The 9222-nt window shown below is 49.1% G+C and overlaps 1 pseudogene; it reads left to right on the top strand.

The window, feature by feature from the left end:
• Nucleotides 1–1599: 1599 nt before the first annotated feature.
• On the top strand, nucleotides 1600–2833 carry LOC125506432 (LOB domain-containing protein 41 pseudogene; annotated as a pseudogene).
• Nucleotides 2834–9222: the final 6389 nt, after the last annotated feature.

Here is a 9222-nt window from a genome sequence, read left to right as displayed (position 1 = left end):
ATACAATTTTTAGTCCATATGTATTTTAAAATTGTAACACTTGCAAAAAAACATTAATATTTTTAAGTATATGAAAAACTAAATTTCATGTGCATTTTTCTTAAATCTGTGAACATTTTGAAACACCGCAATTATTTTTTAATTCATAAATCCTTTTTGTAACCCGCAAAAAATATAGTATGATTACGAGAACACCTAGAAAAGTGATGAAAGCTAAATTTAGAGAGAAAAATAAGTTGCACCATGATGAAAGCTAAAAATTATTGTATGATTATTTTTATCTTTTTATTTTCATGGTGTTTTTGTTCTTTCGAGTTTTTAGGGTTCTTAATTTTTTTGGTTTTCTTAGGTTTTTTCCATTTCTCGATTTTTTTTCCAGGTTCTTCTCTGTCACGAGTGGGCAGTACATGTTTACTTTCGTGTGAAGCATAGTGGTGATTTTATTTTTCCTTTTTTCTTCTTATTTTTTCCTTTCTTTTTCAATTTGCGAACATGTTGCTAATTCGTGAACATCTTTTGAAATTATCAACATATTTTAAAATCATGATCATTTTTTGAAATTGTGAACATTTTAAAAATTCGTCAACATTTTTTGAATTCGTGATTTATTTTTTGAAATCGTGAACATTGTGAAATATTGTGGTTTGAATATTGTCGAACATTTAGTTTTCAACCCAGGGTACTGCAGTGACTTGACCGAATATTGTGTAGCCTTGACTTGGATAGTAGCAAGCATATTGTTTAGTCGGTTCTTTATTTAGTTTTAGAAAAGGTGAATTTAAAAAAAATTGAGAACATGTTTGCTAAAAGGTGAAACTGTTTTTGAATTTTTTTCAAAAACACTAACTTTTAAAGTAGTATTTGTGAACATTATTTAAGACACAATAATTTTATGAAGGACTATATTTTTTAGAACACAATTGTAATTATTAAATATTAAAAAAAAGGATACCTCCTTGACATGCTCTGGTAAGTGGCGTAGATTGTTGCCGAAAAGGTAGAGGTTGAAGCCTGATGCCCGCGGTCTTCTTGTCAGACAGGCAACCTGCCTGTCTTCACCATATCCCTCCCTCTCGGGTTGGCCAGGATGTCCCCTACCATACAACGCGCACACAGCACTCCAAGAAAACCGCGGCGGCACCCCCCGGAAAGATACTCCACCGAAAGCTCCCTTCCGCCTATTGTTTCTCGGCTAAAATCCATTTCTTTCTGAAAAATCAATTCGGTTGAAAAGTGAATGCAGTAACTATGTTTTCCAAACACCCCATTCCTACCATAGAAGACCGGCACCTTTGGATGAGCCCGAACTCATTAGACCCGGTGAACAATAAGATAAAATAAAATAGCATGAAAAAATTGAAAATTCCGATTATTTTGTGGTGCAATATGCTCACACACATGAGCATTTTGAACCACAAAAAGAAATAGATTAAAAAATTTACTATTTAAGACGATTTTACTGTTGCTCATATGAGAGAATAGCCGCATCCGTTTCTTTGTTTCTTCCATTTGTGGAACCCCCGGGTGAGCACAGCACCGGCCGGCATGATCGATCTCCCATTGTTTTGGCAGCGGCGCCGAACCCACCCTCCCAAAACCGTGGGCCAACACACCTATAAAACCCTCCGGCCCTCTCCGCCGTCCCACATCACCATCACCACCACCACTTCACCGGAGCAGGAACACAGAACCACCTCCACCGACCGACCGACCGACGATGCGGGCGAGCTGCAACGGCTGCCGGGCCCTGCGCAAGGGCTGCGCCGACGACTGCACCATCCGCCCCTGCCTGACCTGGATCCGGGGCGCCGACGCGCAGGCCAACGCCACCGTCTTCCTCGCTAAGTTCTACGGCCGCGCCGGGCTGCTCAACCTCCTCGCCGCCGGCACCGACCCCGCCCTCCGCCCGGCGCTCTTCCGCTCGCTGCTCTACGAGGCGTGCGGCCGGGTGGCCAACCCCGTCTACGGCGCCACCGGGCTCTTCACGACGGGCCAGTGGGAGGCGTGCCAGGACGCCGTCCAGGCCGTCTTCGAGGGCCGCCGCATCCCCGTCCCGTCCGGGGCCTTCAGGCATCCCGGCTTCGTGGCGGCCTTCGACGTCCGCCGCCATGTCCCCAGGCCCAATGTCGTCCCTGCGCCTGCAAACGCCGCCGGCCCGCTCGGCGTCTCGCACGCTGGGCGCACCATGTTCAAGCGCGCGTCCTCCTCTTCGACGGCCAAATCCAAGAGCCCCTCCGGCGCCAAGCGCGACGGTGACCTCGACCGCGTGCCGAGCCACGGCGAGTCGGCCGGCAGCCACGACCACGTCGAAGACGACGGCGTGGCGGTGGCAGTGGCAGCCAAGCAGGTGAGGGGAGAGTCCGGGGACACCGAGGCTGAGGCGGCCTCGCACGTCAGCCAGGCAGAGCGGAACCCCCCAGTGCTGCCGCAGGTGGCCCGCGACGACGACGAAATTGGGCTGGAGCTGACGCTCGGGTTCGGGCCGTCAACGCGCGTGATGAGGTCGCCGCCGGCGCGCTCCGACGCGGCCAGCAGCTCGGGCGCCGAGTGCGGCCACATCGGCCTGCTGCTTGACCTGCCGGTGTGAGACAAGAGACGCGGCGACAGTGCCGTCCTTCGTACTGCTGGCCGAGAGAGACAAAGAGACAAAAATGGCAGTTTTTTTGGGATCATCGTTCGTGTCATACTGACACCAGTGAGTATAAGAGAGAAGAATAATGCCGTACCTGAAACCTGGAGATTTTTCAAATTAAATTCAAGAAGTATCTGTGTATGCTGAGTGCTTTGTTCCTGGGTATACATCAATAAAATCAATTAATTTTCAGAACATAAATGACTGCGTAAGGGGGAGTGAGCGACTGATTGTGCTATTAAATACAACAATAGCGTGTACACCTTATGATACATGTACTTTTGTAGGTAGATCAAAACTTCACGGACCTCGACACACCGGCATCGACTCCGCCTGCACACCCGCGGGACCAAACAAGATTCAACGTAACATAACCTTCACCTGCCCTTCGCCGGAAGCAGAGGCACCACCCAAGCGGGGACAAAGCAGGAAATGACCTTATTCCAACTCTAGGACGCGATCGTCTCTCGCCACCCTGGAACAGACACAAAACGTAAAAAAAGAAGGAAGAAACGGAAGCCCTACTGATGGCGTGAGAGGGAAGTGAGTGATTGATTGCACTATTAAAATCAGAACATGGCGTGTACACCTTAGAGATGCATGTACTTTTAGAGGTAGATCGAAACTTTACGAGCCTCGACACCGCGGCACCGGCTGCACCAGCACACGCCACATGATCCAAACAAAACCCAGTTGAACATAATCTTCACGCATCTCCCGTCGGCACCGGAAGCACCACCTAAGAGGGGACAAAGCGGAAAAGAACCTTATGGCATCTTCAAGGCGGACCCACAAAACCGCCCGCATCTGTCCGGACCGTCGAAGCCATCCAACGCGGGCATGTATCGGTCTGCGGGACGGTCCGGACGCTTTTTCTCCTGCAAACCAGAGACTAAGTGGGGGAAGTTTGCGGGAGCCCGGATACCAGATACGTAGGACTCCAACACCCTCGGCCCACCCAAAACCATTCCCGGACCCCGCGCCTCCACCCTCCCCATTTTCTCTTCTTCCTTCTTTCTCTCTTGCCTTCGTCGCCGCTCCACCACCCCGGCCCTGGACGAAGGACCATGGATGTTTGGGAAGTCGTTGTTGGTGGTTGACGATTTTGATCCGAACAAAAGCACCAAGGAGTATGAGTTCAAACGGGTGCCGATTTGGGTGAGAGTCTTCGATCTACCGCTGGGAATGATGTGTCGCGATGCAGGACTGGCTATTGGGGAGATTATTGGTGAAGCACTAGAAGTAGATGCGGGAGCAGATGGTATGGCAGCAGGGAAGTACTTGCGAATTAAGGTGCGCATGGACATATCGAGGCCAATTATGAGAGGCTTTGTGCTTGATGTTGAAGATGATAAGGAGAAGGAGAAGAAGATATTAACCGTTGAGGAAAAGAAGAAGGAGGAGGAAGAGAACTGGAGGCGTTTCGAGTACGAATTCCTACCAGACTTTTGTTATATATGTGGCAGGCTCGACCATGTGGAGAATGAGTGCTCAGTAAGGTTGAAAAAAGGGGAAGTCAAGCAGTTCGGACCCTGGCTTAAAGCAAGCATACCCAAGGCTACAAATGAAATGAGCCGGGGGAGCTGGAGTGATGGCAGAGGAAGATATGATGGGCATAACAGCGGGAGCGGAAAGAGCTTTGGCTGGGGTTACAACAGGAGCAAACCAGGGAGTGACAGTGATAGTTGGAGGAAAGAAAAGACTGGTGCTCGGCATCGTATATCTGAGCATGTATCCCAGGAGGTTACGAGCCCGCAAAAAAATCGAATGAAAATATGTAGATTGAGGAGAAGGATAAAGATCTTCACAATGTGGGGCAGGACAAGACCAGCAAAAAACAACTAATTTTTGGTGTTGGAGGAGAACAGAATGAACCCATGGAAGATGGGTTGGGGAGGAGTGGCCTGGGAAGGGATCTAAGTGCATCCAGAATGCCAGCGGGTACTTTTGAAGAGATGAAGAAAGGGGGTCCTGGCGAGTTTGTTGGTGTAGCTAGAAGGGAGGAGAAAGGGGAAAGGGAGGCGCGTGTGGGGGGGAGCCAACAAAGGACACAAGAAAGGGCAAGGACGGTGGCAAAGGGGGAGGGCGCAGTTTCAGAAGGAAAGAACGCAAAAGTGGGAAGGATGATAGCACCGTGCTGGACGTAACTGTGGGTGCAAAGAGGGGGGAGTGGACATGGAGTGGGAGGGAGAGGAGGATGGGAGTGCTAAGAGGTACAAGGCGGAGGGGAACATGACCAACACCATTAAAGCGGGGCTGTCGGAACAACACTGCAGCCACCAATGAAGGTTATCGCATGGAACTGCCGGGGGCTTGGGAACCCAGCGGCAGTTCGGGGCCTTCTGGAGCTCCAGAGGGTTGAAGATCCTGACATACTCTTCCTGTCCGAAACAAAGATGAGGGAGAGGGAGATTGACTTTCTACGGTGGCGTTTGAATCTGGCAAACATGGTGGTGGTGGATAGTGTGGGGCGTAGTGGCGGGTTGGCGATGTTCTGGAGGAGGGGTGTGGAGGTACGGTTGAGATGGAAGGGGAGGTACCATATTGATGCGGATGTAGTAAATGAGGATGGCAGCAAGTGGAGATTGGCAGGAGTCTATGGCGAATCGAGTGTAGGAGAGAAGGAAAACACGTGGAGGCTTCTTAGAGCTCTCCATGGGCAGTCAAACCTACCATGGCTCTGCCTAGGAGACTTCAACGAGATCCTGTTTGGGGGTGAGAAGGAAGGAGGACGGCTCGGGCCCATGGCTGTATGGAAGCTTTCTGAAGATGCCTTGAACACCGTCGGCTGGAGGACCTGGGGTTTCTTGGAGATCCTTTCACCTGGAGAAATAATTGGACGGATGCGGAGGGGTACACGCGGGAGAGACTAGACCGGGCAGTGGCGAACGTGGATTGGAGGTGTATGTTCCCTCTGCATAAAATTATTAACGGCGACCCAAGACATTCGGACCATCGCCCAATCATTGTTGAGCTTAACGGACAAAGTCTGCAGGCGGCTGCGGGTCGGGGTCCAAAGTGCTTTAGATTTTAGGCGCTGTGGCTCCAAGAAGAGGGATGTGGCCAGGTGGTGGAGGAGGCTTGGAATGAAGTGTTTTAGGAGGGGGTTAGTTCGGTGGGAGAGGCGGTGAGAAGGGTGGGTGCAAGATTACTAAAGTGAGATAGGGAGGTGCTGGGGGAGTTGAAACAATTAAGAATGTCAAAAAGGAACTTGAGCGGTGTAGACGAGGAGGAAGACAAGCACAACATTTCCCGAGAGCATTTACTGAGGTATAAGATGAACTGCCTTGAGAGCCAACACAACTTGTATTGGCAGCAGAGAGCACATGCAAATTGGCTGCAGTACGGCGACCGAAACACATGTTTCTTTCACGCACACGCGTCGGAGAGACGGAGGAAGAATTTAATTAGAAGATTGAGGAAGGAAGAAGGGAGTGTAGTGGAGAGGGAGGAAGATATAGGACCCTTTACATATAACTACTACAAAAGTTTGTTCGTATCTTCTGCAGGAACACCAAAAGACGATATCTTAAAGCATGTTCCCCTGTCAGTGACCCCGCCAATGAATGATATCCTCACCAAACTTTTTCAGGGGAGGAAGTGGAAAGTTCTCTCGATGCAATTGGTGATTTAAAAGCTCCAGGACCTGATGGCATGCCGGCGGTTTTCTATAAGAAGTTTTGGCAGAAGGTTGGGCCGAAGGTGAAAGAGGAAGTACTCGGTGTTCTTAATGGTAACCCTATGCCGGAGGGGTGGAATGAGACTACAATAGTGCTGATCCCCAAAGTTAAGGACCCAGAATTCTATCACAATATCGCCCAATCAGTCTTTGCAATGTCCTGTACAAGCTCATTTCAAAAGTTTTGGCAAATCGGTTGAAGTTGATCCCGCCAGACATAATTTCCCCAACCCAATCTGCCTTTGTTCCTGGGTGCATGATTACCGATAATGTGTTGCTCGCCTACGAGATCACCCATCTAATGCATCACAAGAAGGGCGGCAAACAAGGGATTGTGGATGTGAAACTAGACATGAGCAAGGCATATGACAGGGTGGAGTGGAGTTTCCTCGAAGGAATGATGGACAAGATGGGTTTTGCTCCTGCCTGGGTGAATTTGGTTATGAAGTGTGTGAGGTCTGTCTCCTATCGGGTTAAGTTCAATAATAAGGTTACCAAGGCTTTCCTCCCTCAGAGGGGTTTGCGACAAGGCGACCCTTTGTCACCGTACCTGTTTATCCTCTGTGCGGAAGCTTTCTCAGTGTTGTTGCAGCAAGCGGAGGTGGATCAGACCATTGCGGGAGTTAAAGTCTGTCCTGGCGCCCCGAGCATCAACCATTTGTTCTTCGCTGATGACTCCTTAATAGTGATGAAAGCTACAGCAGCAAGTGTTGCCCGTCTTCAGGAGATACTTGCATTATATGAGGCCCAGTTTGGACAGAAAATAAACAGAGAGAAGTCTTCGGCCTTTTTCAGTAAGAAGACTGATTCTACCAACAAACAGCAAGTACTGAATGTCCTAGGTATCCCATCTGAATCACAGAATGAACGATACCTTGGTTTGCCGGTTCACCTGGGATCAGCAAAGAGCAAAGAATTTGAGTACATAAAGGAGAGCATATGGAGAAGAATTCAGGGGTGGATTGAGAGGCTCTTGTCCAAGGCGGGAAAGGAGATTCTAATTAAGGCAGTTGCACAGGCCATTCCCACTTATGGTCCTGTTTTGACTGGACTAAAAGTTTGTCTGATGAAATCAATGCAATGATTAGCAAGTATTGGTGGAACCAACAAGAAGGAGTGCACAAATGCCATTGGATTAGCTGGGATAAGATTATGAGAGGGAAAAAGAAGGGCGGCCTTGGTTTATGGGATTTGCATATTTTCAACATGGCCATGCTTGCTCGGCAGGTGTAGAGGCTCATAAAAAATCCAAAGTCACTGTGTTCTGTGGTGCTGAAAGCCAAGTACCACCCGGACTGCTCCATTCTGGAAGCACCAGAACCACAAGGTATGTCCTACACCTGGCGAAGCATATTAAGGGGATGTGATCTGCTCAAGGAAGGGGTCATTTGGCATATTGGCGATGGTCGGCAGGTCAATGTCTGGACTGATCCATGAATTCCAAGGGGGGCTACTCAAAAGCCGGTGGCACACCAGGGGCGGGCAATCATAACCAAGGTACACAAACTGATTGATCCAATGACGGAGAACTGGGATGTTGAGCTTGTGACGGAATTGTTCACACTAGAGGATGCAAGAACCATTCTGGCTATTCCCTTGAGATCCGGTATGGAGGATTTTCTATCATGTCACTATGATAAGAAAGGGGTATTTTCGGTCAAGTTGGCGTATCAGGTTGGGGTGAGTCTCAAAGAGGCAAGAAAGTACCAGGATGCTGGAACCTCCAGCGCCCACACTTTGACATCAGAGAAGTGGCAGCATATATGGAGCTTGAATCTCCCAGGGAAAGTCTGCATGTTCTTGTGGCGGTTGGCACATAATAGTATTCCCACAAAACTAAACATCAAACGCAGGAAGATCGAACTTGACACTCGATGCCCCATGTGTGCTAGACTGGACGAGGATGGAGGACACCTTTTCTTGAGATGTAAGACGGTTAAAGAAGTTTGGAGGGAGCAACGGTTAGAAGATGTTAGGCTTCAGTTATGTCAGTGCCGAGACTCCATTGATGTGATTCATGAGGTTTATGCGCTTCCAGTCGAGAAGAAGCTCCGTGTAGCGGTGTTATTGTGGGAGTGGTGGACTACCAGGAACAAAACAAATGCAGGCGAGAAACAACAATCAGCAGCAGAAGTGAGTGCCCTCGTCTCTAAACATCTACTGGACTTTGCAAGTGGGCAACCCCAGTCCCCTACACAAGCTCCATAGTCAAATTCACAGCCTTGTTGGAAGCCACCTACCTCTAATACTGTTAAGATAAACCTGGACGTTGCTTACCGAGTGGAGACAGGGTCCGGTGCCTGGGGTTTTGTGGCTCGCGACGAAATAGGAAGCTTCTTTGCAGCTGCTGCAGGCAAGCTGGAACATGTGCAAAGCCCTTTGCAGGCTGAGGCAATGGCATGTCTGAATGCAATCGAGGGTGCTGCTGATCTGGGTGCACAGCGAGTCATTTTTGAATCATATTGCCTCACACTGATCAACGTCATCAAGTCCAGGGACTATGACGCGGCCGTACTCGGAGTTCTCTTCAGGGAAGTAAGGAGTCTGAGCCATGCATCCTTTGAGTTCTTTGACTTCTTTTTTTGTCCTCATGGTTGTAATAGCGTAGCACATGCCCTGGCACAATTTGGCCTAGCGGCTGAGGTTCCTCTTTCCGTTTGGGCGATGGATGCCCCTGACTTTGTTTCTGTATTAGTGAATGCCGATCTGGTGCACTAAGTTTAATGGAATAGATATTCCACCCTCAAAAAAATCAGAACATGGCGTGTACACCTTAGAGATACATGTACTTTTAGAGGTAGATCGAAACTTCATGAGCCTCGACACTGCAGCACCGGCTACACCAGCACACACCGCAGGATCCAAACAAACCTGGTGGAACATAACCTTCACGCACCCTTTGCCAACACTA

The sequence above is a fragment of the Triticum urartu genome, chromosome 5A, assembly GCF_056163025.1.
Source record: "Triticum urartu cultivar PI428250 chromosome 5A, HENAU_Tu73, whole genome shotgun sequence".
Taxonomy (NCBI): domain Eukaryota; kingdom Viridiplantae; phylum Streptophyta; class Magnoliopsida; order Poales; family Poaceae; genus Triticum; species Triticum urartu.
The sequence above is the reverse complement of the archived record's forward strand: the minus strand, read 5'-3'. Positions and strand labels throughout refer to the sequence as shown.